This window comes from Sorex fumeus, unplaced genomic scaffold, assembly GCF_029834395.1.
Source record: "Sorex fumeus unplaced genomic scaffold, SorFum_2.1 ptg000008l, whole genome shotgun sequence".
In the NCBI taxonomy this organism is placed as follows: Eukaryota; Metazoa; Chordata; class Mammalia; order Eulipotyphla; family Soricidae; genus Sorex; species Sorex fumeus.
The window spans coordinates 9,322,778-9,350,605 of record NW_026606065.1 but is presented as its reverse complement, the minus strand read 5'-3'; the positions used below and the strand labels follow the sequence as shown (position 1 = coordinate 9,350,605).

The 27,828-nt window shown below is 39.8% G+C and overlaps 1 protein-coding gene across 2 annotated transcripts in view; it reads right to left on the bottom strand.

The window, feature by feature from the left end:
- Positions 1–27,828, bottom strand: part of FILIP1 (filamin A interacting protein 1) — a 209,354-nt gene that overhangs the window by 130,486 nt on the left and 51,040 nt on the right. The gene's annotated exons all lie outside the window — the stretch shown is intronic.

Genomic DNA, 27,828 nt, shown 5'->3' with positions numbered 1-27,828 from the left:
GAGGTTGGGTTGAATGGAGAGTGAAGACAGTTTTTCTTTAAGTCATACATGTAAGTTTTTCTGTGTAAAATAAACCATGAAGACAGACGGCAAGATGTTTGAAGACATGTTTGTTTTCTTCCTCAAATTCCTGAATTTCCAACTATCCCAATCTCTGCCCATTCTCTACTATAAGTGCTAACTTCTCTCTCTCTTTTTTCGGGGGGTCTTATTTCTTTTTTTGAAAAGGCAAACTAAATTCATGGTTCACATAGTGGGCCTACTTGACTACAAAACTTAGTGTTAAGTCATATTAGGGGACTGGGTTGGAAAGTTAGAAGTATACCAACCTCCCATGGGTGTATTTGCTTACAGTAGGTGGTAAGCTCCTCCAGAAAGTCTAGAGTAGTGATCTTCAAAGGTTAGAGAGGAATAAAACCACCTATTAAACGTACTGACACACTGATTGTTGGTCCCTAGTCAGTGTTTCAGATTCTTTGAGTCTAATTTGAGGCTAGACATTTACATGTTAAACAACTTCACAGATGATCCTGATGTTGTTGGCCCCCAGGACCACACGCAGAATCAACGTTCTAGAGCAAAAGTAGGACCAGGAAATTGGAAAAAGAGCCTCAGAATATCTATATACTTGAACTAGAAACTCTCTGCCCTTCCTATAAAGCTAGAAATACTTAGAGAGGTTGGAAGGAAAAAAGTGATTATAACTGTTGAACTAGTTACATACCTAATTATCATTCATCCTTAAGCAGGGTCTCTAGTTGAGGGTCTAGACTTGTGGAAAACTAAATATGTCCTACAGACCAAAACCTCTCTACAGATCTTTGTGTGTATATAAAACAAGGCATCTTCTTTAATCAGAAGATTTCACAAAATGATTTCAATTTTTGCATTTAATTTAAAGAATTTAAGAGGACTATCACAATTGAGTCATCATCCCTGTGGTGCCATTTAGCTAGAATTTAGTCGTAGATGACCAAGTAGATGGGGCGTGTGTTCACTGGATCCCCACTGCAAGATGTTGTGTTTCTGGAGCACTGAGAGCCAAGAGACACACCTGAACTGAAATTCACATTCTTTCTTCTAGTAATTATTTGCTCTACACCTATGGGGAAGGAAAAACAATACCAACACAGTCTCATATTCCAAGGGTTAAAAAAAGGAGAAAATATCTAGCAACAACTATCCCAATAGAGCTAATATACAAACTTTTGTCTACAACCATACCAAGTGTCTAATCTCGTAAACTAAGCAAAGTTGGGTCTGAATAGTACTTGGATTGGGTATTTAATATACAATTTTCCTGCTAGCTTCACTTTTTAATTCTCCACCTGTTTTTTGTAACAATTTTAGTTTTTAAGGCCTGAGCAATAGTACAGTGGGTAAGGAGCTTGCCTTTCAAGTGGTCAACCTGGGTTCGATCCCCAGCATCCCATATGGTCCCCATGAGCCTTGCCAGGAGTGATGCCTGAGATCAGAGCCAAGAGTAAGGCCTGAGCACTCCTGGGTGTGGCCCCCAAATCAAAATAAGTAAATAAAATATTTTTTTTTGATTAAAGAGAAGCCAATTTGAATGGTGAACACAATTGTAAATGGCAAGCAGAAATGCTTGGGGCAGGGGTTAGACATAAGAGGTTGACTGTGTGTAGGGTGGATAAGAAAACTTCTTGGAAAAGAATTATTCAAAAGGAAGAAGTCATATTCTTGATCCAGGCTTGATCTAAGAACAGTTTCACTCTGCAAGAGGCAAGTTAATGTTGTGCCCAATAAGTAATGTGCCACCAAGAACGTCTCCACAGGCATGCAGCCAAAACTGAGGTGGTCCTGACAGGAAGCTAAAATAAAGCTATAAATATAACAAGGAAAAGCATGGAGGTACAACAGGAAAGGCTCTGCCAGGAAATGGGACCTGGGAACACAGGAATCAGAGAGAGGATGAGAACTTCTTCACTTCCGTTATTGGAGCCAGTAAAGGAGGCAGAAGCATCAAGGGATCTTAGAATCAGCAAAGCAGCAGAACAGTGTCTGAAAGTGTGCTAGACCTCCTAGAGATCACCTCTTACATTAACCTGAGGAAGATGAAAGAAGTTTATTCGATCGTCTTAAGTTTCTAGCAAGACAAGAAAATAACACACTCACCTCTCACTTTCCCCAGCCTAACTGTCTCAACTTTAAAATTAGCATATATTTACAGTCATGCAAAGCAATATTATCTCATTAAAAATAAATTTAGAAAAATAATAAATTTGTAAGTCATAATTTCAGACTCCACGCCAGGCTGTTTTCACTTGGGGCGCCCCAGAGTGGGGCAGGTGAAGCCCTCCCCGCCCCAAGGGACCCAGCCCTGGCAGCAGAACTCCACTACCCAATTGCTGTCATGCTCAGGCCACTTTACAGACTGTGTGGCTGTTTTGCGGCTGCGTGACACATCATAAGACACTTTCTACCCGTTTTCCATAATTACCACACCATAATATATATATATGTGTGTGTGTGTGTGTGTGTGTGTGTGTGTGTGTGTGTGTGTGTGTATGCCTCTTGGAGAGCCCCACAAGCTACCCAGAGTATCCTGCCCACATGAGCAGAGTCTGGCAAGCTCCCCATGGCGTATTCGATATGCCAAAAACAGTAACGATAACAGATCTCATTCCCCTGACCCTTAAAGAGCCTCCGATCTTTGGAAAAACAAGTAAGGAGAGGCTGCTAAAATCTCAGGGCTGGGAGGAATAGAGACCGTACTGGCGCCCGCTCGAATAAATTGACGAACAAAGGAATGACAGTCATACAGTGAATTTCAGATAGTAGTCTCTAATTTGGGAGTGGCTGGGGGGCGTGGATACACACAGCAGTGCTCAGGGCTACTCCTGACTTCTGGCAGCATTGGAGGATCATATGGGTTGCCTGGGATCAAACCTAGGTCAACCTTACCCACTGTCACTCTTGCCAGCTCCCGTAGTCTCTAACTTTACATCTTATTATGAGATCTTATTATCTTATTCCTACTTTGGACAAACATCTTATTATGACATCTTATTATCTCATTCCTACTTTGGACAACCTGGCAGGCTACCGAATGTAACCTGCCCACATGGCAGAGTCTGGCAAACTCCCCGTGGCGTACCCAATATGCCAAATACCAGTAACAATGATGGGTCTCATTCTCCTAAAGAGCCTTGAATATAGCACTTTCTTAAAAATCTCAGGGCTAGGATGAAGGAGACATTACTGGGGCCTGCTTGAGGCAATCGACGAATAACAGGATAGTCGTGATTCGTGATTCATGAATCCTTCAATAATAAGTGTAATCACTTATCCCAATGCGTGTATATTTATTTTTAGAGAAGTTAAAGTAATCTGAATTATTAAGCATGCTATAAATCATATCCGAAGTAGAAATACAAAATGTATACATAATAATCAGCATTACATAGAAACATAATGAAAGCTTATACCTAAAATCTTCTCATATGACAACTGGTCTATAAAACAGACATTTCAACAGATTTAACAAATGAAAGGAAGCTTGAGTAAAGCTGTAATAGAAGTTGGGGACCTTAGAGTTGACTAGACCTGATGCTAGCTAAATAACTCTTGAAATCATTAAAAAATTGGAAACATGCAGAAGCAAAGGCTATCGATTAGGTCAGAGGGGATAGCCTTTGCTTTGAGAATTGAGCATTTCTCAGACTAGGTGCAAGCATGATCCTAAGGGATGAGGAAGCTCTTCCCAAGCGGAGGGAAAAGTATAAGCAAAGGGCCAGAGGTGGATTTGGGAAAAGCTCAAAATGGATGACAGATGCAGCAAAGAATAATTTTGATGAATAATCTCCAGAATGACATTTTATCATAAAACTACCCCCTATCTCTTCAAATCGCTCTAGGATTTGCCCCTAAGTTGTCACTGCTACCCTTTCGTACTAGAAAAGAATCAAGTGAACCTCGGTAGTTGCCATGGCAACTAAATAGTGGGAGTGAGGGCAGAGAAAGGTCAAGGAATGTTCTATAGTTACATATCCAGAAAGTACAAAACACAGGTTATTTTTAATTTTGGCTATGTTCCTATGATTTTGATGTCTAAACATTAAGATGATAAATAGTAAAGTCTGCTTCTCATGTAGCTATGAGAAAAAATACTTTCCCAGTAATTCAAAACTCCCTTCTTATTTGGTTGATGTTTCGTTTTCATCAGCTGCCATGGGTGCCAACAAAAATGCCCAAACTGAGTATTTTCCAAACTTGTAACCAGGGAGGGTGTCCTTTAACTCTTCTTCCCCTGTTTTCTATTCTCCTCTGCTCTTAGTATACTAGCATGACTCACCCTCTACAGAAAACAGATTGAGAATTGCTTTTCTGGGAGTGGTGATGTGTTTGCTTTCAGTCATTCATATTCTCTCATCTAATGACTCTGTGGCTTAGGACAAAGATTTGCCAGGCAGCTGACAGACTGGGGAGGTGGCACAGTTTATGAACAAAGAGCTTCTCTCAGACCAGGCACAGTCATCTGTCCTAGGCAGAGATTGAGCCAACCAAGCTACCGGCCTAAACATCACTCTGCTCTCTTGGTATCTCTACACAGAGATGTGTTCAATAACTCTTGGGAGGGTACCAAGAAACAGAAAACATAAAAACCCAAAATATGCAAGCCTCAGGGGCAAAAATTCTTAAAACACAAATACATACATGTGCGTGTGTGCGCGCGCACACCCACACACATACACACACACTCATGATACTCTAAGCAGCGATGCTGTGTATGTAAACTGTGTGACACAAAAGTTCTAGCTGGTATCACAAGCTTGGAGGTTTTCCATTTGTTTATAGATTTCGTAGCTTATAAAACAATTATACTGTGCATTTAGCAGGTTATATAGATTTTAGCAAAGCAGTTCCACAGTTTTAATACCACATATCTGTGTAGCAGATATTTGCCCTAGCTTCTTAGCCCCTCAAAGTGTTGTTTAACTGAATGTGGGAGTGGCAAAAATAATGGCAATAGTAAAAGATTTCTGAACATGGAATGACCAAAAATTAATTAAAAATAACCGTATTTTGAATTAAAGGTGTTTCTGACAGTGCTCAAGCATGTTGCACTTCTTGGGTCAAAATGGGTCATTATTGGAATAAATTTAAGAAGCCCATGTATATATAAATGTATTGATGCATAGGAAATTTTAGAATAAGCCTCTTCAATTTTATACCTCAAATCTAGATTTAAACAAATCTGATGTTATAGTCACCAGTAAAATTTGCTTTAGAAACCATCTTAATTTTTTTTACTATATATTAAATTTATACTTATTAAAGTGAATTTGGAATGCCAGGCACTGAGAAATATAAGAATTCCCAGAATGACAATATGATAGTATAGTGGGTAGGATGCTTTCTCTGCATACAGCCAACCTAAGTTGATCTCTGGCCCCATGATCCCTGGTCTCAATACCCTGTCAGGAGCTATATCTGTGGGCAGAGTCAAAAGTAAGCCCTAAAAGTGCCCAAGATTAAAATTTTTAAAAAAAGGAATTCTAGGTGATTTGAGTCACTGTCACTGTTGATCTTGTAATCCAGGAAAATTGATCCAATTGAGTAGATGGAGTAGTTTTGTGTATTAATTGAGTAGTCACAGAGGGAGCAATTGAACTTACTAAGATACTTTGCCTATGCTAGTTGGCTGAATGAGTTGTTTCCAGTTTACTAAGTCATTTATTTATGATCTGGCCTGGAAGATAGAGCAGGGTACATGGTGCTTACTTTGCATACAGGTGACCAAGTTCAATCCCTGGCCCTACATATGGTCCCCTGAATGCTGCTAGGAGTGATTCATGAGCACAGAGCCAGGAGTAGGCCCTGAGAATAGCTGGGTTTAGCCCAGAAACCAAAAATTATTTATTCTGAGAGGAGGGTTAATCTCCCACATGATGTTCGGGGGCTGGGAGGGTCACTCGTGGATATACGTCAGAGCAAGGGTTCAGAATGTAGTGCTTCTTGGGCTCTGCGGTGCCATGGATCAGCAGGGCCTCCCAGCAGTATTAAGAGATTCCAGGACTATATCTGATGATGCTCAGAGACAAGTGATCTCAGGGATTGAACATGGTATCACATGCCTTGCATGCAGCCTAGCTTCTGTACTGTCTTCCTAGCTGCTAAACATTCATTTTTCTCCTGTGGGCCAGGAGAAAACTGTCATGAATGTACATTGGTACCTCAGTTATGTGGTAACATATGCTTTGAAAATTCATGAAAATGTACCCCTAAAATATAATCATTTACACCTAATTCCATATTAATTCTTTAAAAAAATTAGTAAGAAAAGGGTAGAGAATAACTACTAAGTTATAAGATGAACTATTTTTGTTAACATTCGTAATTCCAGAAAGAAAACTATGTCAGTTGATGTAATTCGATCTGTGTCTGGATGTGGGCCACGGATCTATCTTTATATTATCCAGAAAAACAGGCAGGTTTTTGACATTCTCATTTCAAAGCCAATTCCACAAAAATGTCACTAAGCACCAAAGTGATACAGATTTATCCACCATGCTCAGGGAGTAAATATTTAATCTTTTATTTTTTGGATTATTTTATTTTTATTTTTTATTTATTTATTTTTTGCTTTTTGGGTCACACATGGCAATGCACGAGGGTTACTCCTGACTCTGCACTCAGGAATTACCCCTGGCAGTGCTCAGGGGACCATATGGGATGCTAGGAATCGAACTCAGGTCGGCCACGTGCAAGGCAAACTCCCTACCAGCTGTGCTATTGCCCCAGCCCCGTAAATATTTAATCTTATAAAAAAAAAGTGAAAAATACTGGGGGACTGGAGCGATCGTACAGCAGGTAAGGTGTTTGCCTTAGACGCGGCCGACCCACGTTCAATTCCCAGCATCCCATATGGTCCCTAACACCTCCAGGAGTGATTCCTGAGTGCAGAGCCAGGATCAACCCCTGTGCATTGCTGGGTGTGACCCAAAAAGAAAAAGAAAATTTAAAAAGTGAAAAATACACTATATTCCAGCAGTTGACTTTTGTAAAAATAGATCAATAGTATATGCAAAGGCTACTCAAAGACCCCTAAAACTTTGTTCACTCTTTTTCAGAGGAGGATTTGAAATATTGGGGGATTCCTTTATCTGTTTTTTTTAATTATGGATAAACTTAAGGAGCTTAATCAATAATTAAATAATGTCTGAATTCAAATTTCATATTTTTGCACCACTGCTATAGCACAGATTGAGAACATCAATTCAGATCTTCTGAAATTCAGTAACCTGGAGGTTATATTATGGTCTCCCAACCTCTGCTCTTACCAGTGACTGGTCTGCATGTTCTCCTGAGAGTCCCACCCCCTTTAATTTCTAGAAGCCTAGCAGGGAGTGGTGACCACCTATGTCTCTATGCTGTTCTGAAACCTTCCCAGAGACTTTCTGACTTTTATTTCTCTCTTTTTCTTGCTTCAGTGGCCTTTCCTGTCAATCAGAGAAGTTACTGAAATATTGTCGAAGGTTACAAAGAAGAGATCTCAGAAAGGGGCAGAAGCTTAAAGAGTTCAACCTCATAGCTCAAATATCAACCAACCTACTCACACCTGAAAGGCAATGGCAGGATAAAAATTCTGGATGCTTTTGAAATCCTTAGGACCACAGAAACCACAAAAGCCACAGAAGTTACTGTGGGAAAAAAAAACCAAACCAAAACAAAACAAGCAAACAAACAAATAAACAAAAATCCTCTGCTTGTAACTGTAGATGTACTGAATTTTCTTTGGGGGATAGAGGATCCAGAGTGGGAAACCAGTCGAAAATAACAAGTTACCAGATGTTCTTGAAGCTGTGTCTGCTTAGAAATACACATAGGCAATTTAATGAAATACACATTTGTCAAATATTAATACTGGTAGGCAGAGCTTTAAAGAGCTTCTGATGAAGATTATCAGTTAGATGATGCCTTGTCTCCATGATGGCATAGGTGGAGAACTCATCTCTTTGTGAATATCTCATGTTGGGTTATGCTTGAAATAAACCATAGGCTTAGTAGATTTTTACAAACACAGAAAGAAATCCTTCAGGGGGTTGACAAGGGGCACTGATAAGCTGCTAAACCATCTCCAGAAAAAGGAGGAAAAAAAATCTCTTATGAGTAACATATTCAGATTTCTTTCATGTAAATAAGCTTATAGCTGCCAGTTTCAAGCTACCAACATGACATCACTGAGTTCAGAGTGAAGAGATGAGCACTCAGCTCCTACAAACCTCTGCCAACTGGCTCCAACACGCCACTGAGAAAGGGCCAAGGAAAGGCTGCAGTCTTAAGCCCCTGCTCTGACTTCTCTCTGAAGACAAAATTGGACTGAAGAATTCCCTGCATTCCGAAGGACAATTCTATGAAGGCAGTCGGAAAGACAGAGAGCAGGGAAGTTGGCATAACTGACCACTTCTTCACTTAACCCTCTGCCTACCTGAAAGGATAAACTCCATTCTGACCGATCCAACCTCAGTCCACTGAATCGTGGTGTCGATTAAGGTTAAAAAAAAAAAAAAAAAGACACCGAGTCAGAAGACAAGACTTTATCTTGTTCAGTAAGTGGCAATGAGACGGGAAAATTACATGCGCACTCGTATAGACAAACTTGAATGGCCTCGATAAAGAAAACATGCTGAATTTTGAACTGAAGGCAATGTTTCGTTCTTGTTTTCTTTATCCTTTATTAGAAATAAAGCTTACTTCATGAGGATATTGGCTTTCTCATCTTCTTCGCACTCTGCATTTCAGCAATCCTCTCGGCCAGAGAGGCCTCATGGGAAAAAGCCTGGGTCTGTGATATTTCGGTAACAGTTACTGATGTGTTGATACAGTTAGGGATCTCTCTGCGCTCACCATGAGCTAACTGCCTCCAGTCCAGTCCAAAAGGATGATGTCAAAGATATATACAAACAAAGAGTGACCTTGAAGACTTCTACTGCTCATAGCCATTGTATAAGCAGAGCTGTGCTTATTGTCAGGGTCCTTCAAATTTTACTAAGAATATATTTGAGGGGGCTGGAGCCATAGCAGAGCGGGTAGGGGATTTGCCTTGCACGCAGCCGACCCGGGTTCGATTCCCATCATCGCATATGGTCCCCTGAGCACCACTAGGATAATTCCTGAATGCAGAGCCAGGAGTAACCCCTGTGCATCGCCAGATGTGACCCAAAAGGCAAAAAAAAAAAAAGTATATTTGAAAAGTGGAAGAGAGGCGGAGCAATAGCACAGTGGGTAGGGTGTTCGCCTTGCATGTGTCCAACCCAGGTTCGATTCCCAGCATCCCTTTTGGTCTCCTGAGCACTGCAAGGAGTAATTTCTGAGTGCAGAGCCAGGAATAGCCCCTGTGCATCACTGGGTGTGACCCAAAAAGAACAAAGAAAGCAAAAGTGGATGAACTATTGCCTTTAACCAAGAATTAGTCATCAGTAATGTGGTCTAAAAGGTGAAATGGACATCCCTAAGAGATTAACTGTTCAATGATTATTTCTAAACTACTTACCTTGTACCTCAGTTTCTCCATCTTCTTAGGGATAAATTATGAGGTTTTTTTTAAAGCACCAAACATAACAGTTTTAGAGATGAGGTTAAGTGTGTGATGTCTGTTGGAGCTAACCACATTGTAACAACTCCTGCATTAATTCTATTATATTCTGCTACTATGGTAGAGCCTGGCAAGCTCCCCGTGACATATTAGATATGCCAAACACAGTAACAACAAAGTCTCCAATGGAGACGTTACTGGCCCCGCTTGAGTAAATCGATGATCAACGGGAAGGCCTTTACTTTACTTTACTTATGGTAGAGTGACTGTCCAAAGACCAGTTTTATGTCATGCAAAATTCACTTCTTCCAGCTGTGCTTGGTTGTGTGTCTGCCAGTGGATCCTTTCGGGCAGGAAATGTTAGTTAAAGAGGGTTAATGCTTCATCATAGGTCATGTATAAATAGTGAAGCTATAAAAGACAGATTATCATGACTTTTGTCATTCATGGAGCTATGCGATAAATCCAACATCTGGACTTCATACTTTAGAGAAAGACACACATAAGATTAATATATTAAGCCCAGAACTCTGCTTTTCTCTTACACTCACTTTTATTCTATGGGACTTTGATTAGAAAGTCTTAAATAAATTTAACCCAATTTAGGAATAAAAATGGAAGCAGAAAGTATACTTATTTTTGTTTGCGCATTAAAGCTTTCATACATCCCACTAGATTGAAGGCAAAAACTAATTCAATGTTACGACCCCTATAGCAATTAGCAAAGAGCTTACACATAATTGTTGAGTAATACATTTTTATGTAATTGGACTAGGCTCAAGGGGAACAAAACTGGTGGGGTGGACGGCAGTGGGTATGAGAAAATGAAATGGATGAGAGAATTTCCTATTTGAGTTTCTGGAAATAAGGAAATGGTAGCCCTATTTTGGATTAAACACATTGAAGAACATGAAAAATGTAGACTGAGCTCTCAAAATTCCTCAAAAATCATAAGAACCCTATATAATATTTGTACTCAGGGCCCTTCATTCAGATGGAGAATTTGCAGAACTTCTGAAATATTACAGAGAAATCAGGAAAGCCAAAATCATGACTAAAATGATCAGAAATTACATAAATTTTAAATAATTCCAATTGAGACGTTCTGCTAGGTATAGGGTCAATAAACAGTCTATTCACCAACTTAAAAGACCAATATTACATTCTCCCCAAATAACCTCTATTGAATTGCTTTAGACATCTAAATTCTGGCCCTTGGCACATTAACATAGAGGTGCTACACATAGCATTTTCCCAGCTAAGCTACTAAAAGTTCTTTATAAAGATTAAAGGGCTGTTAAAGAAAATATGGTTCTGATTGGCTATTGTCTTGAAAAATCAAGAAACTGAAAAATCTTCACATTGCAGACTGCTGACTTCTTCTTGTATATGCCTGGGATTCTAGAGGTTCGAGAGCTCTTTGCCATCTCTTAGAAGAGCACCCATTCCAGGAAGAGGTGAGACTCAACAGCAGAGCCAATGTCTTGCATGTATGAGTCCCTGGGTTCAATGCTCAGCACTGTCAAGTTACAAAGCAAAATCAAATAATAAAGTCCCTAAGAGCATGAATACCATTCATGAGGGCTCTATCTAAGTACCTCCCAAAGACCCTACCATCTAATACTCCAGATCAGAGTATTGTCTTGGGCATCAGGATTTCAATATATGATTTTGGAACCAACACAAACACTCAGCCCATTACAGTTTCCCAAAAACATTTTGAAAAGAAGATGGCAGTTCCTCTCTAGAATACAAAATCCAACATCCAGGGTGTGTAGAAACAGTCTTTTCTATGACTCTATTATATATTGATCACTCATTTGTTTAAGGGCTGGAGCGATAGCACAGCGAGTAGGGCGTTCGCCTTACACGCAGCCAACATGGCCAACCCGAGTTCGATTCCTCCGCCCCTCTGGGAGAGCCCGGCAAGCTACCGAGAGTATTCGATATGCCAGACACAGTAACAACAAAGTCTCCAATGGAGACGTTACTGGGCCCGCTCGAGCAAATCAACGATCAACGGGAGGGCCTTTACCTTTACCATTTGTTTAAAACCTTTCCAAATTCAAATCTGAATTTCTTCACTAATTCCAAGAAGTGAATATATTTGAGTTGCTTTACAGTATAAAGAAGAGTCTACTTTTCATTGTCTTTAGAGCTGGAGCAATAGCACAGTGGTAGGGCATTTGCCTTGCGCGCAGCCAGCCCGGCTGAGCCAGGTTCGATTCCTCCACCCCCTCAGAGAGCCTGGCAAGCTACCGAGAGTATCTTGCCCGCACGGCAAAAGCCTGGCAAGCTCCCCATGACGTATTCGATATGCCAAAAACAGTAACAAGGAGTCTCAAAATGGAGACGTTACTGGACCCGCTCGAGCAAATCGATGAACAATGAGAGGACAGTGTGTTTGTTCATTGTCTTTACTCTGTCTGACTGCATATTTAAGGACTTCTACAATGTTCGCACATGGTAGCTATTGTTTTCTACATGAAGAGACAGAGAACTTGGGTTTACCCACTCCAGTGTTAGAGGAGGTTATTCATAGGAAGTGACCACTAGTTGACCCTTGTACTAGACCCTGGCAATCAGAGGCTTCTCACACCCTCACACAAAATGCTTGAAATGTGCATTTATTCTGGTTTCTCTCCTTAGAAGCTGCCTTAAGCACATCACCTTAAAATAGTAATGTACTGTGGGAGCCTCTGGCTAGTATAAGCCTCATAAGACTTCCATATAGACTTGAAGACTTTAGTGTGTGAGTGTGAAATCTACTGTCTTGTGGTTGTTCAAACAAGCCTTGTACATAAATTTCCTTGCCTGTCAAAACTATGTCTTCTTTCCACCTGCCTTTTGTCAGGGTTAGTTGGGTGGTGAAGTGTCCTCTTTATTTACTCCCTAAAACATATATGAACAGCTTCATATTTTATCTGAGATCTAATACTATTAAAAGAGAAAAATGAAAGGAATATGTGTTGTATGTTGATTGTCACTATAACTTTTACCTGCTATGTGACAATAGGCAGTTCAATTAACCTCTGTGTCTCTCTTGTTTAAAAAAAGGATACTTGAAAACTCTAAATAATAATGGTGCATCTTTTGTCGAAACAATGAATCTAATCAAAGTAGATAGAATGTTAACTAGAATTCATCTGCCTCACAGGCATTGGGAGGGTTGGGATTGGGGGTATATTGGGATTCTTGGTGGTGAAAAATAAGTACTGGTGAAGGGAAATGTGTTTGATGATTGCATGACCGAGACTTAAACCTGAAAGCTTTGTAACTTTTCCCACAGTGATTCAATAAATAAATAAATAAAAAGGGTACCTGAGGGGGCTGGAGTTATAGCACAGTGGGTAGGGCGTTTGCCTTGCACACAGCTGACACGGGTTCGATCCCCAGCATCCCATATGGTCCCCTGAGCACCGCCAGGGGTAATTCCTGAGTGCAAAAGCCAGCAATAACCCCTGAGCATTGCCAGGTGTGACCGAAAAAGCAAATAAATAAATAAATAAATAAATAAATAAAGATAGTTGATCTGAAGTTCCTTAACCTATTGCATTTGTTTGCTCAGCATGTTTTTAACGTTGGCGAAATTTAAATTCAAATTCATATTTCTAATAACTTTTAAAATAAGACCGATGGTCCCAGAGAGATAGGTCAACAGGCAGAACATATATTTGCATGCAAGAGACCCAAGTTCTATGCCTGCCACCACATAGTTCCATGAGCACTGCCAGAAATGACCTCGGAACACAGAGTTAAAGTAGCTCCTATGCACCACCAAGTTTCCCTCTCCTCCGAAAAAAATTAAAATAATAAGACTCCAGCAATGGGCCATCATTCTCAGCGGTAACAGTGGTTGAAACTGAATAGTAACGTTCCCTTTGACTAAGCATGAATTCTTGGCATAGCATTACCTGCCTACCTGCTTAGTATCTGAGGCACTTTTATAAAATAGATTATCTCTAAATTTTCTTTCAACTCTAATTCTCACGTTTATGTGAACTGTCAGGTTGGAGTGGTAGGACAGTGTGTAGTGGAGCACTTCCCTTGCACACAACTGACCCTGGTTTGTTTCTCAGTACCCATACGGTGCCCCCCGCCCCCCTCAGCATCACCATAAATAATTCCTAAGTATACATCCAGGAGTAACCCCCGAGCATTGCCACCATAGCCCAAAACCAATATATACTCACGTACACATACATATATCTCTAATATATATTGAAATAGGCTGGAGCAATAGCACAGCAGTAGGGCATTTGCCTTGCACACGGCTGGCCCGGCTGACCCGGTTTCGATTCCTCCGCCCCTCTCGGAGGGCCTGGAAAGCTACTGAGAGTATCTCACCCTCACGGCAAAGCCTGGCAAGCTCCCCGTGAAGTATTCGATATGCCAAACACAGTAACAAGTGTCACAGTGAAGAGTTACTGGGCCCGCTCAAGCAAATCGGTGAACAATGGGAGGACAGCGCTACAGGACAGTGCTACACTGCTATATTGAAATATTTGCTCGAGCGGGCCCAGTAACGTCTCCATTGGAGACTTTGTTGTTACTGTGTCTGGCATGTCGAATACTCTCGGTAGCTTGCCGGGCTCTCCGAGAGGGGCGGAGGAATCGAACTCGGGTCGGCCATGTTGGCCGCTTGTAAGGCGAACGCCCTACCCGCTGTGCTATCGCTCCAGCCCATATTGAAATATATATATTATATATATATATAGAGAGAGAGAGAAAACTTTTATCAAAATACTGATTTATCCTTCTGAACCTTCTAATCTTAAACTTTGTTTATTGGGACAAAAGAAACATTGACAGCTGCTTGAGCTGTGGAGAGACAAAATGAAATGGTGCATGCTGACAGGTTAGCCCAGTGGCATGGATGTAGAAATTATTTAATAACTAGTAATGAAACAATAGACAAATAATGGTTCACATCACTCAAACACAATTCAATAATGTCCAATCGAATCTATATCAAAATCAACACTGACTTTTTCCCACACGATGCTGGTCCCATCAAAACACTGACTATGTATTTCTAATTTTCAGATACACCTTTCTCAGTGGATACTAAACAGATTAGGATTCCCAAGGGAGGCATAGCTGGCTAAAAGAAAACAGTGTTCTTAGAGTGTCCCTGGCTCTCATATTAGCTACTTATGGTTGAACTGGGATTTGAATCAATATTTGATTTGAAGTAAATTTGGATTTTAGGTACTGTACTTGCCAAGTACATAGTCTACCATTTTTATTTTTAAGTACAACCAATTTACCAGGGAGTTCATGCTGAGATTCTCATTCTTTTTTAGGGGTAAAGGGTGGCATATTTGGCAAAGCTTGGGTGACATGGTTTGTAGGAATTCTACCTGGACTTTCTGTGTCCAAAGCATGCACATAAGCCCTTTGAGACAGCCCCAACTTGAGCCATTTGGTCTTATAAGAGTCACAAATAAGCTCCTAATAAGTCCCTATGGGAGTTTTTGTCACAAGTGTCCCCATTATTTTTAGCTTCTCAAGAGCCCATACCCTTACTGGCTCATTTATTTAGCTACATACTGCCTACTGAATTAATAATGTAGTTTAGTGGGCCTTTTCCAGTATGTGATTCACCTACATTTGTCTATATTTTAAAATGTTGATGTTTCTAAATAAATTTGACTTCTCATGAAATTTACATACAAGTGGTACTACATGGAAAGTATCGTGCTAAGCGAAATGAGTCAGAAAGACGGGGATAGACATAGAAAGATTGCATTCATCTGGGGAACATAAAGAAACAAAATAGGAGACTAACACCCAAGAATAGCCCAGATAAGTACCAGGAGGTTTACTCCATGGCTTAGAGGCCAGCCATACATGCTAGGGGAAAAGGGAGCTCAGATAGAGAAGGGAGCACCAAATAAAGAGTGTTGGGAGAATCCTCTCAGGATGGGAGAAGCATGCTAAAAGTAGACTATAGACGGAACATGATGGCCACTCAATGCCTCTTTTGCAAACCACAACACCCAAAAGGAGAGAGAGAACAAAAGGAAATGCCCTGCCACAGAGGCAGGGTGGGACCAGGAGATGAAGGGTGGGAGAGATACTGGGATCCGTGGTGGTGGAAAATGGACACTGGTGGAGGGATGGATACTTAATCATTGTATAACTGAAACCCACGCACAAAAATTTGTAAGTCTACCACAGTACCTCATGGTGTTTCACTAATAAAAATTTTAAAAAATAAAAAATAAATAAATTTGACTTCTATATGCTGTGCCATAATTTTAAGTTTATATCTGTAGAGGAATAAAGCATAACTTACAGATCAAAAATAATCTAGATAATAAAATATGAGAAAAATAAAATAATTTGTATTCTCTTTGGAATTTATTTTATAAATATCTTTACTACAATTGTGTAAATGTCATTTATATCACCTCAAAACTGAAGAGACCTAGGCTAGCATAAAGGGAATTCCACTGATTCTCAGTCTAGTGTGAGGAGAGGGCTGAAAAATAAGATGGAAGAAGAGCCAGGGGGCAACTTGTACTGTAGACAGACTTCCAGCTCAGTTGTACTCCTTGTCTTCCACCTATGCAATAACCAGTCTCCTTTTAAGTTTCATTCCCTGTCTATTCATAATTTATGGAACACTCAACCCATACTTTACAGAGGAATATACATTTGTGTCTTTATGTCAATCAGCTGTTCAAAATGACCATGGCACACAGACAGTGGGTGGAACTGAGGGGGGAGAAAATGGGGAGGGGACACTGAGACATGAAGGCACACTGTGGAAAGTGTTGTGTTAAAACATTTATGAAAACACATCATTAACAATTTTGTAAATCATTCCTCAAATAAAATTATCTAAATTTTAAAGTTTGAAGATATTTGCTATCATCCAAAGGTAAATTTAGTCTTAGATCCTGTCCAACTCTCTTCATTCTCTTCCTACCCTTACCCTCAAAGAATAATACCCCAAAATTCTCTGTTCTAAGGACGCATCACACTTTCTTATAAGAAAGAGTGATCTAGCTCCTTAACTCTCTTCTCTTCTCCACCACTGGTGCTACTTTTCCTTCAAGTGTTTTTTCCTGGGTCACTTAGGAAAGCAAAGTTACTTCTTTTTGTACTCACCAAGGATACTTCACATAACTATGGTGACTACCTTATTTATTTACCTATGTATAATATTCTTTGTTTTTCTGGTCACACCTAGTCTTTATTTTTTTTAATTTTTATTAGTGAAACACCAAGAGGTACAGTAGATTTACAAATTATTTTGCAAATTTACAAATTTACAAAGATTTGTAGATTTACAATTTTTTTTGTGCTTGGGTTTCAATTATACAATGATCAAACACCCATCCCTTCACCAGTGCCCATTTCCCACCACCGTGGGTCCCAGTACCCCTCCCCCCCATCCCCCCATATGTATAATATTCTTGAAAGCAAGAATAAAGGTTGTTTTTTAAAGTTTATATTAAAGAACTGCGATTTACAAAGTTATTGATAGTTGAATTCCAGGTTTAAAATATCTCAACAGCAATTCCACCACCTGTCAACTTTCCTCTGCCAGTATTCCCATATTCCCCCTGTGCCCCAAACCCCTCATTCCTCCCACCAACTTGTCAGGTATATTACAAAGTTACTCTGGTTGCAGTTTTGGTCTCATGTTTTCAGTTTTGTTGAGTCTTTATTTTGGATATATGGCAATACCCCTCTCCCAGATCGCCAGTATAACTGAATCCTTGGTACCTATTCACCCATCACTTTCCATTCTCTTCTTCCCGCCCCCCTTGAAGAATCAAGTTATATTTTTTAATTAATTTGTTTTTTTATTAGTGAAACACCATGAGGTACAGTTATAGACTTACAAATTTTTGTGCTTGGGTTTCAGTTATACAATGATCAAGTACCCATCTCTCCACCAGTGCCATCCTCCACCACCACGGGGTCCCAGCATCCCTCCCAACCCCCTCAAGTTACCTTTTAATGTCTTTACTTCTAGAACCTAATAAATACAAAGGGAAGCCCATTATCGAAAGCTGAATATTTACTAAATATTGAATACATGAACCTGAGGAATTCTTGCATCCTATATATTTGCAGATTTGATTCTGGAAAGTCATAAAACTGATGTAATTAACTATATTTTTGCACAACTTTCTTTTCAAAACATTTTTGTTTTCTTCCCTTTTTTTTGAGATCAGTTTATTTGTGTTTAATACCTACAACAATATACTATCTGATCCCACTGATGTGGAAAGATCATAAATTTTGATGATCCTTACAAAAATCAAACTTTTCAAGTATACAGTTTATTTGTTGAAAAATTTAGAGGGCAACAGACAATTTTGAGGCCTTTTTTTTTTTGTCTTTTTGGGTCACACCCAGTGATGCACAGAGGTTACTCCTGGCTCTGCACTCAGGAATCACCCCTGGCAGTGCTCAGGGGACTATATGGGATGCTGGGAATCGAACCCGGTTGGCCCCTTGCAAGGCAAACACCCTACCCGCTGTGCTATTGCTACAGCCCCTTGAGGCCTAATTTTAAAAATATATAGTCAGAATATTTTATTGCAATCAAATTATAAAATTAAATTAGAGGGGTTGGAGTGATAATACAGTGAGTAGGGTATTTGCCTCACACACAGCCAACCCAAGTTCAATCCCTGGCATCCCATATGGTCCCCCAATCACCACCAGGAATGATTCCTGAGTAAAGAGCAAGGAGTAACCCCTGAGCAATGCCGTTGTGATCCAAAAGGCAAGAAGAAAGAGAGAGAGAGAGAGAGAGAGAGAGAGAGAGAGAGAGAGAGAGAGAAAGCAGGAAGGAAGGAAGGAAAGAAAGAAAGAAAGAAAGAAAGAAAGAAAGAAAGAAAGATTAAATAAAAACATAATTGCACAATTTTCACAAATCACAAAATCCTTATTTTATGAAGCTATTAATAAATTAAATCCTTCCTTCCTTTCTATTTTTTTGTTTTTCTTTACTTTTCCAAATTTTGTTAAGGCACTGTGAGTTACAAAGTCATTCATAGTTGGGTTTTTGAAATACAATGTCCCATCATCAATCCCACCATAGTGTCAACTTTCCTCCACCAGTGTTCCCATATTCCTTCTCCTAACCACGCTGCCCACCTCTCCCCCCGCACCTCCCACCTCCCCCCGCCCAGCTCCAGTCTGCCATCTTATAAGGCACCTTTTAAATCTGGTTATTAAAGTTTGGATCTCATGATTTCAGACTCTGTGGTTTGGATGTGTAGCTCTATCATTTCCTAATATCACCAATGGACCTTAATTCCCTTGACTTCTTCCTCTGTTGCTTCTCATCATCTCTTCTCCCTCTCCCTCTCTCCCCTTCCCTTCTTCCCTCTTTCTCTCTCTTTCCCTTTCTCTCTCTTTTTCTCCTTCCTTCCTTCCTTCCTTCTTTCCTTCCTCCCTCCCTCCCTCCCTCCCTCCCTCCCTCCCTCCCTCCCTCCTTCCTTCCTTCCTTCCTTCCTTCCTTCCTTCCTTCCTTCCTTCCTGACACACCTACCTGTGTTCAGGAATCCCTCCTGGCAGGGCTTAGGGGACATACAGAGTATCAGGGATTGAACCCAGACTGACTGCATGCAAGGCAAACTCTCTATCCTCCGGCTCTGAAAAATTAGATTCTTATGAGAGGAAATCTCTATCTTGTTACACTGAACATCTAGATCCTGATTACCAGAGATTAAAGTGTGTGTTCTGCTAATCATTTTGCAGCAACCACCAAAATGAAGGATAACAAGCTCTTATATTTTTATGCATCAAAACTCAAATTTTTTTATAATGACGTAAGCATGTTTTTTTATTAACTGAAGGCTGTGGATGCAATCACTATCTACTCTGGTTAAAAGAGAAAAATCCCCCTAAGGCCAAATCTTCAACGAGCCCATATTTGTCAGAGTTATATCAGACTCACTCACAGAGAAGATTGTGGTTGTATGGGATGGTGTGTTCCTTGTGAATGGGACCATGCTCCTCAGTGGTTTCAGGTTCATGGTTGCTTCTTTAGTGGTAAACATTTACCTGCCTTCACACCCTTTGACTTTTACTTGGACAAACCTGAAAGCTCCAGGCAACTAGAACTGCCAACTTCTGCACATTTTCTACCCGCAGTCATCAATCTCTCCCTAGCAATAAAAGGAAACTAAACCTTGGTTTGCCCCAGTGTCACTGTGAAGATGATGAATCTTTCACTGAATCGGGGCCAAGGTTGATGTTTCCCGGCAAATGTAATCTCAGTGTACAACATTCTACCAGCTCTATAATTTGGGAGTCAGAGTTTCTACACACAATGTGACACATTTCCTGGATTGGCTAATTGGGCCGGTTACTTCTCAAAGTCTGATGCCAAGAGTTTTCCCAGTGACTTAAAACACCTTCCCTTTGGGTTTTTTAATATTCAGTATTCATTTACTTGGTTAACACTGGTGTCATATCAAATGAAGTCGCAAAACCTCAGGGAGGAGACAACTTACCTCCCCCAAAGCAGCATATTACTCAAAGGAGATGGCTTAGTGAAAACAGAAAGTGAAATCATGAAGGCACAAAGTTGGCATGAAATAAGAAGGCTTACAATCTTTGGTGGTACTAAGAACCTATACAAATTTTTCACTAAAATGAAATTTGAATAGGTAAAGAAGAGAAAAAAGAATGCTATGGACTTACAAAAAAATTAATAAAATTTAAAGAATTATTTTCCCTTTATGAAATACTCATAGTGAATCTATCATTTTAATTCTTTTTAAAATCATTAGCAACAAACGTTTAGCTTCCTTTTTATTTACTTATTTACTTTATTTTTTTTTTTGGCTTTTAGGTCATGCATGGTGATACTCAGGGGTTACTCTTGATTTTGAACTCAGGAATTACTCCTGCTGGTGCTCAGGGACTTTGTAGGATGTCGGAGATCAAACTTGGATCAGCCAAATATAAGGCAAATTTCCTACCATCTATACTATAGTTCTGGTTCTTGGATAATATCTACATCCCATAACAGGACACTGTATAACTGGCCGTTGAAAGAGAAAAAGAAAAAAGCCTTACTTCTCATCAGTGGGTTTGTGGACATGAGATCTAGCTTACCAAGATAACACTATTTTAATAATTCACAATACAGTAAAAAATGAAGGTTGCTTGTCCACAGAATAAAAAATTATACACTTTGAAGGTTAACAATAAAATTATTAAAAAGAGCTGAAGTTTATACTGATTTATTGTACGTAAGTTTTTGTTCAAGGAAACTTTAGAAAGAGGTAGATTTTTCAATCTTGGTCATAGATCACTTAGTGGAAAAAGCGTGCAGTTGAGATTACATGTACTAAATATTTGTCTTAAGAGTGAACTGTGGGCTGGAGAGATAATACAGCAGATTGGGTGTTTACCTAGCTCATGGATGGCCCGGGTAGATCCCCAGCATCCCATATGGTACCTCCTGCCTGCCCGGAGTGATCCCAAAGTTCAGAACCAGGAGTAAACCCTGAGCACTATCAACTATTGCCAACCTCCCCACCCCCACCCAAAAAATAGCGAAATGTATTTTTGTTTGTTATGACAATACCCAGCAGTGCTCAGGGGCGATTCTCAGTTTTGTGTTCCATAACCATTCCTGGCCATATCCAAGGAGAGCCTGGGATTGAACTCGGGCCTACATGCAAAGCACTGCTCCAGCCTCCTGAGCTCTCTCTCTCTCTCCAGCCCTTAAACTACATTTTTCAGAAAACTACCAGACCCAGATATGGTCACAAATGAGAATTGTGTTTCTTATTTTAAAAGACTGAACCCTGGAGGAAATCAAACCAGGTGTCAATATTGAAGAAGGGAATTTTCTCTAGATCATTCACTGGCATCTTTTTTTCAAGTGATACATAATAAAAATAACTTAAATGTCAAACTTATTCTATAAATAACTATGTACAACTTTAAAGAACATGTAGAACAATACCTCTCACAGTAACTGTGGACGGTCTTCATAATTTTATTTCAAAGGAAGCAGGAAGGAAGGAAGGAAGGAAGGAAGGAAGGAAGGAAGGAAGGAAGGAAGGAAGGAAGGAGAAAGAAAGAAAGAAAGAAAGAAAGAAAGAAAGAAAGAAAGAAAGAAAGAGAGAAAGAGAGAAAGAGAGAGAGAAAGCAAGCAAGCAAGCATGATAGGCACTAAAACATTTTAAAAACTGCATTTGAACTTTCAAAAGAATCAAACCTGACTTTGTATCATTGTCACACCTTCTTCCCAGATCACTAACAGTGGCATGCTCTGACTATTAAAACTGAATAATTTCCCAGAATCCTCAAAATCATCCGAACCACCTCTACTAATACATTAAAGGTCCTATCTACAAGGAAGTTTCTGCTCTCCTTCCATTTTGTGGGTGAGAGGGGATTGGGTTATACCTGGGAGAGGTCCGGGATTCCTGGCCCTGTGTTCCAGGCAGGCGTCACCCCCAAAAGTCAAGAGACCTAGTGATGGCAGAGACTAAATCCAAGTCTTCTGAAAGCAGAGCATGCATTTAGCCCTTTAGGCTATCTCTCCCAATTCTTTTAAAGTGAAATGTTATTCATCCTTAAGTGCTATTAATGTGTAAATGAGATAGCAAGTAAAGCCTTTTTAAAATAGATACTTTACCTTTACCTTTTACTTATGATGGGCAGATCCACGCCCTTCACCAGCAGGAAGCAGCTATAGAAGATAACCTTCACCCATGTATACCTTAAAGATTTAAGAAGGTAAATAAAGGGTGTTGGGAGGATCCTCCCAGGATGGGAGAAGCATGCTGGAAGTAGACTATGGACCAAACATGATTGCCACCCGTTGCCTCTTTTGCAAACCACAACACCCAAAAGGAGAGAGAGAACAAAAGGGAATGCCCTGCCACAGAGGCAGGATGGGATGGGGGGCTTGGGGGGGTGGGAGGGATACTGGGATCTGTGGTGGTGGGAAATGGGCACCGGTGGAGGGATGGGTATTTGATCATTGTATAATTGAAACCCAAGCACAAAAATACAGTCTGCAACTGTACCTCATGGTGTCTCACTAATAAAAATTAAAAAAAAAAATAAAATTTTTAAACAAAGTTTTAAGAAGGTAAAAATCTCAGGGTGGAAAGCAGGATGTTTTATGTAAGTTGATGGGTGCCCCACCCCTACCCCACCCCCTCTCTGTGTCACCCCCCCATAGTGATTTTTCTTAAAAGTAAAGGCCCTCCCGTTGTTCGTCGATTTGCTCGAGTGGGCCCAGTAACGTCTCCATTTTGAGACTTGTTGTTACTGTGTTTGGCATATCGAGTACGTCACGGGGAGCTTGCCAGGCTCTGCCGTGCGGGTGAGATCCTCTCGGTAGCTTGCCGGGCTCTCCGAGAGGGGTGGAGGAATCGAACTCGGGTCTGCCATGTTGGCTGCGTGCAAGGCAAACGCCCTACGGCTGTGCTAGTGATTTTTCTTGGGAATAGTAAAACAAAAAGAAATTGCCTGGTCCTAAAGTCCCCCAAAGACAAGAACAACATTCCCTTGAGATGCAAATACTGAGCTTTTTTGGAGATAGAGAAATTGAGTTACCAATCAGAGGCAGAAACTGAGGCATCACCCAGTAAAGGGTGAGCCCCCTGAGAAAAGGAAAAACTCCCAGAGAATCTAAAGATTATAATAAGAAAACAACAGAACCATTAAGGCTTTTCCACTGTGACAAAACCCACATCAAGTTTCCTGTTAGCAGAAAACTACTGGCCAAGCATTTTGGAAGAAACCTTAAAACCAACTTTGTAAAGGCAAACAGAGTTCATTCTCATCCTGGAAACTGGCCTGCATCTCTATCTGCGATGTGTACTCTCAGACTTTTGCTTCCCTGAATAAATTTTTGTTCTCTATTGAATACCTATCTGTCTCTCCCATAAATTTGTTTTTTTTTCAATTTTTTATTTTTTTATTTTATATTTATTTTTTATTAGTGAAACACCATGAGGTACAGTTATAGACTTACAAGTTTTTGTGTTTGGGTTTCAGTTATACAATGATCAAGTGCCCATCCCTCCACCAGCGCCCATCCTCCACCACCACGAGTCCCAGCATCCCTCCCACCTCCCATCCCCCTCATCCCACCCTGCCTCTGTGGCAGGGCATTCCCCCTTGTTCTGTCTCTCTTCTTTTGTCTCCCATAAATTTGTTTAAATAAAATAATTTTCCTACACACACACACACACATGCACACAACAGATGCTTATGTACTGTGGTTAAAGACAAAATTGATCAAACCTCAACAAGAGAAGAATAATAGAAGAAATGATTAAAAGAATTATAATGCTTATATGTTATATAAAAATTCTGGGCTATATTTGCTCTCAAAGTCATGCCCCAGAATGAGTGGCTATCCTACTTCATTCCACAACGCGTGTTTAACTTAAACGTCTGAAGTGCAAGTGTTTGACTCATTCAAAGCAATCCAAGGGTATGGAATTTCACACAGATAAATATGATAATTTTGGATCAAAATAAACATAATTCTGAGTACTGTTTTATATTTATGAATTATACGTAATTCATATATTTAGAACCCAGACACAGCCATGCTTAAGACCACTCTCCACATGCTCGGATAAGCCTCACGTATGAAGGAACCAGCCGAGGAACACGGGGCTGAGATCTTCAAGCCTGCTCCGATGGGGACTGGGCCTTCTCCACCCAGATCCCCCATCTTCCTGTAGCCAGACAGTTACACCCATCAACTGCCCACCCGTGTTGTATAATTCCATCAACGGCCTAGATCCAGAGACTACAAAACCAAGCTCCTGGAAGCGACCTCTTATTGTTTAGTTCTCCCTGGAAGGCTACTGAGAGTATGCTGTCTGAACGGCAGAGTCTGGCAAGCTCCCCATGGCGTATTCGATGTGCCAAACCCCAGTAACAATGATGGGTCTCATTCCCCTCACCCTAAAAGAACCTCCAATGTGGCCCTTGCTAAAAATCTCAGGGCTAGGACAAATGGAGACATTAATGATGCCTGCTCCAGGAAATCAATGAACAATGGGATGACAGTGATACAGTGATACAGTGAATTATAAAATATTTATAAGTTGAAATTATATCATATTTGATTATACCAAAAAAGAATTGATTGGTGAATCTCACAAAATATTTATAGAACACCTCTTGAATTCAAGAATCAAATAATGATATAAATATTATCTCTTTTTATATTATTTGACATATCAGTTTACAGCTCTCTAGAAATAATGTAATTTCAAATGCTAATGGACTTCATTTTCCCCCTCAGGGCAAAATATACAGGATCAGATGACAAGAAGTGAAAGACAACATGTTTAAGGACAATTTCAAAAAAAAAAAAACCAAATCAATGACTTGCTATGGTGTTTAGGCTAACATAGTATTTTTGAATGTTGACCAAAGCTATAAACTAAATTCAAAGTCAGACTACAAAATGGGAACACTATTTGCATGTATCATGTCCAAAAATATCAGCATATGGAATAATCATTAATATAAAAAATGAAATTGCTAAATCAATAATATATTAGGAGTTCTTATAAATCACAACAAACACTAATACAGGCCAATAGGCAAATATCATCACTAGGTGATTCACAATGAAGATAATCAAATTGTATCATAACATAAAAATATATTTAATTTGGGACATCAAGGAATGGTTCACCAGCAAAAGGGTCTACGGTACTTTCCCCTATACTATGCCGCATGGACCATGTGATCCGAGGGCTTTGTTCTTTGGTATCCCCAGAGCTACAACAAAGTGTAATACCCCCAAAAGCTCTTAATCAGAGGTATGCAAGTGTTGCAACTAGTGTATGAGAACCCTAGCAAGAATGCATGTTAGCATCACAACAAAAGTGTGTAACCCCCAAGTGAGTGCTACAACCAAAAATGTATGTGAACTACACAATCAAATGTCTGAGCTCTACAACAAAGTACACGTGTGATGCCCAAGTCATTGCAACAACACTATCAAAAGAGGAAGAAATAGTAAATTAAAAGAAATATATCTAACTTTTATATAAATGAAACACACGTACAAGTTAGTGAAATGTAGAAACAATACAATAATAAGCTTTTATGAACAGAGTTGTAAAACTGAATGCTGGCAAGACTACGGTAGAATATAGTGAGATCAGAAGCCCTTCCTTACTTTGGAAACATCTCTGTGATTCAGGAACATAGCAACCTACGCATTAGTACTAGCAGCAGTACATTTCATTTCTCACAGTCAGAAATTCTCCAAGTTCTCCTAGTTTATCTTTTTTACCTCCATCTGGAGAAATTTCTCCAGAAGCCTGAGATTAAACTGGGCCTTACCTGAAAGTTGCAGGTTACTGAGTGCATTCAGTGGATCATAAAACCATAACTATATCTGTCATCTCTTTTTTCATACAACATGACTTCTTCACAGGAGCTATGAGCTAATTGTGTCATCTCTGGTTCAGGGACGTCCTTCCCACCACAGAGAGCAATAACAACATAAACAAAAACTAGATGGAATACTTCAACCTAAAGCTTTAGATTTAGTTTGAGAAATCTCAAAAGACTCCACAGAACCCAATCATTTTTCTTCTTATGAGAAAAATTTTTGCCATAGTCCCAATTTCCTGATGACTAGCCCTTGAACACAGTGACCATCTTTTATTGTAATGTTTTTTGATTAGCACAACCATCTTAACAGCAATTGAGTTTTCTCTTAATCATCCATGTTCCATTTTCATTCAACTAAATAATCATCTTTGTCTTAACATCAGATGTTGAGAAATCCAAGGACAGAGAAATTTGTTTTTTACGGGTGGAGGTAGAGAAAGTTGAACTGTGTATTACATCATCACAGCCTAAGTTATGCAACTTCTTCACAAGACATGATCAGATCCTGCAGTAAATAAAAGGAGCACCTGGGCATTCGAAAGAAAGCTGTTTGGCCTCTTTCTCTTCTGGAATGGAAAGAACAGAGTGGTTAAGGACTAATCCTGTGGTACCACAAGCAAACTTTCAAGAGATTGTGGAGGGGACAATGCCAAGTTCATATGACAGACAGCTCTTTTACTACTTGTACAGTGCCACTTATTCATTTGAGGCAGCCAAAGGAAATGCTTTCAACCCGGATCCCAGACACAGAAAGGAATCCAGGTTTACGCCCCTCGCTGCCAAGGACAGTGTACCACTCAACTTTGCCTTTGCTCATGAGGTGAACAAGCTGCCCATCAAAAGATGACATCATATCTTAGGGGCAAAGCAAACAAAATGTGGTAATTTTTTTCTTAGCATGAAATGTATTCAAATTCCATTTCCACTGCAATGTCCAAGCACTGGTATTACTTGGGGGAAAAAATAGTCCAAGGAAAAAAATTATGTAATGTTGTATTTGGGGGGTGATCAATATTAGAAAATCCAGGTAGATTTTAAGCAAAAAATTGGTTCATATCACGACTATCAATACCAACCTCTTTATCTTAGTGAGGGTCAAGACTCTAGAACAATTTGACTTTCTCAGTCATTCCTTTGTTATGACATTTCTTTGCTTAACTTTGCTTAACTTTAAGGGTTGATGATCAACCATCAGAAACACTTCATTTTGGGTTTTTTTTTTGCTTTTTGGGTCACGCCTGGTGATGCACAGGGGTTACTCCTGGCTCTGCGCTCAAGAATTACCCCTGGTGGTGCTCAGGGGACCATATGGGATGCTGGGAATCGAACCCGGGTCGGCCAGTGCAAGGCAAATGCCCTACCCGCTGTGCTATTGCTCCAGCCCCTTGTTTTGTTTTTTAGATGAATAACAATTCTTTATTATCTCACATTTTCCACAGGTCAGCAGAAACACTAAATTTTAGACTTTCATCCTCAACTTTTGTCACTTTCATGCAGACTCCCTTTCCAATCAAGTCACCAACTAATTATTCAACGGTTACTAAGGTCAATATAGTTTCAAGCAGACTGGGAATCAGGAGAATCACAAAATATGTTTTATTTCTTACAATATTTTATAAATTTTTTATTTACCTCCCAAAATATTAACGGTAATTAAACTCATCTGCAAATTATACTTCAAATCCTTGATTCTTCTACCAAAGTCTTTTGTTAGTAGATATTAGAGACACTAAGAAATATTCTGCCTAAGTACAGAACAATTCTCCACTCCCCATTTACACATGTATATAGATGTTCTTTCCTCTTTAGAACTCCTATAAAACTAAATACGTGAACATTTTTAGGAATTAGGCAAACACATATTTCTAAAATACTTTGTTTCTGAA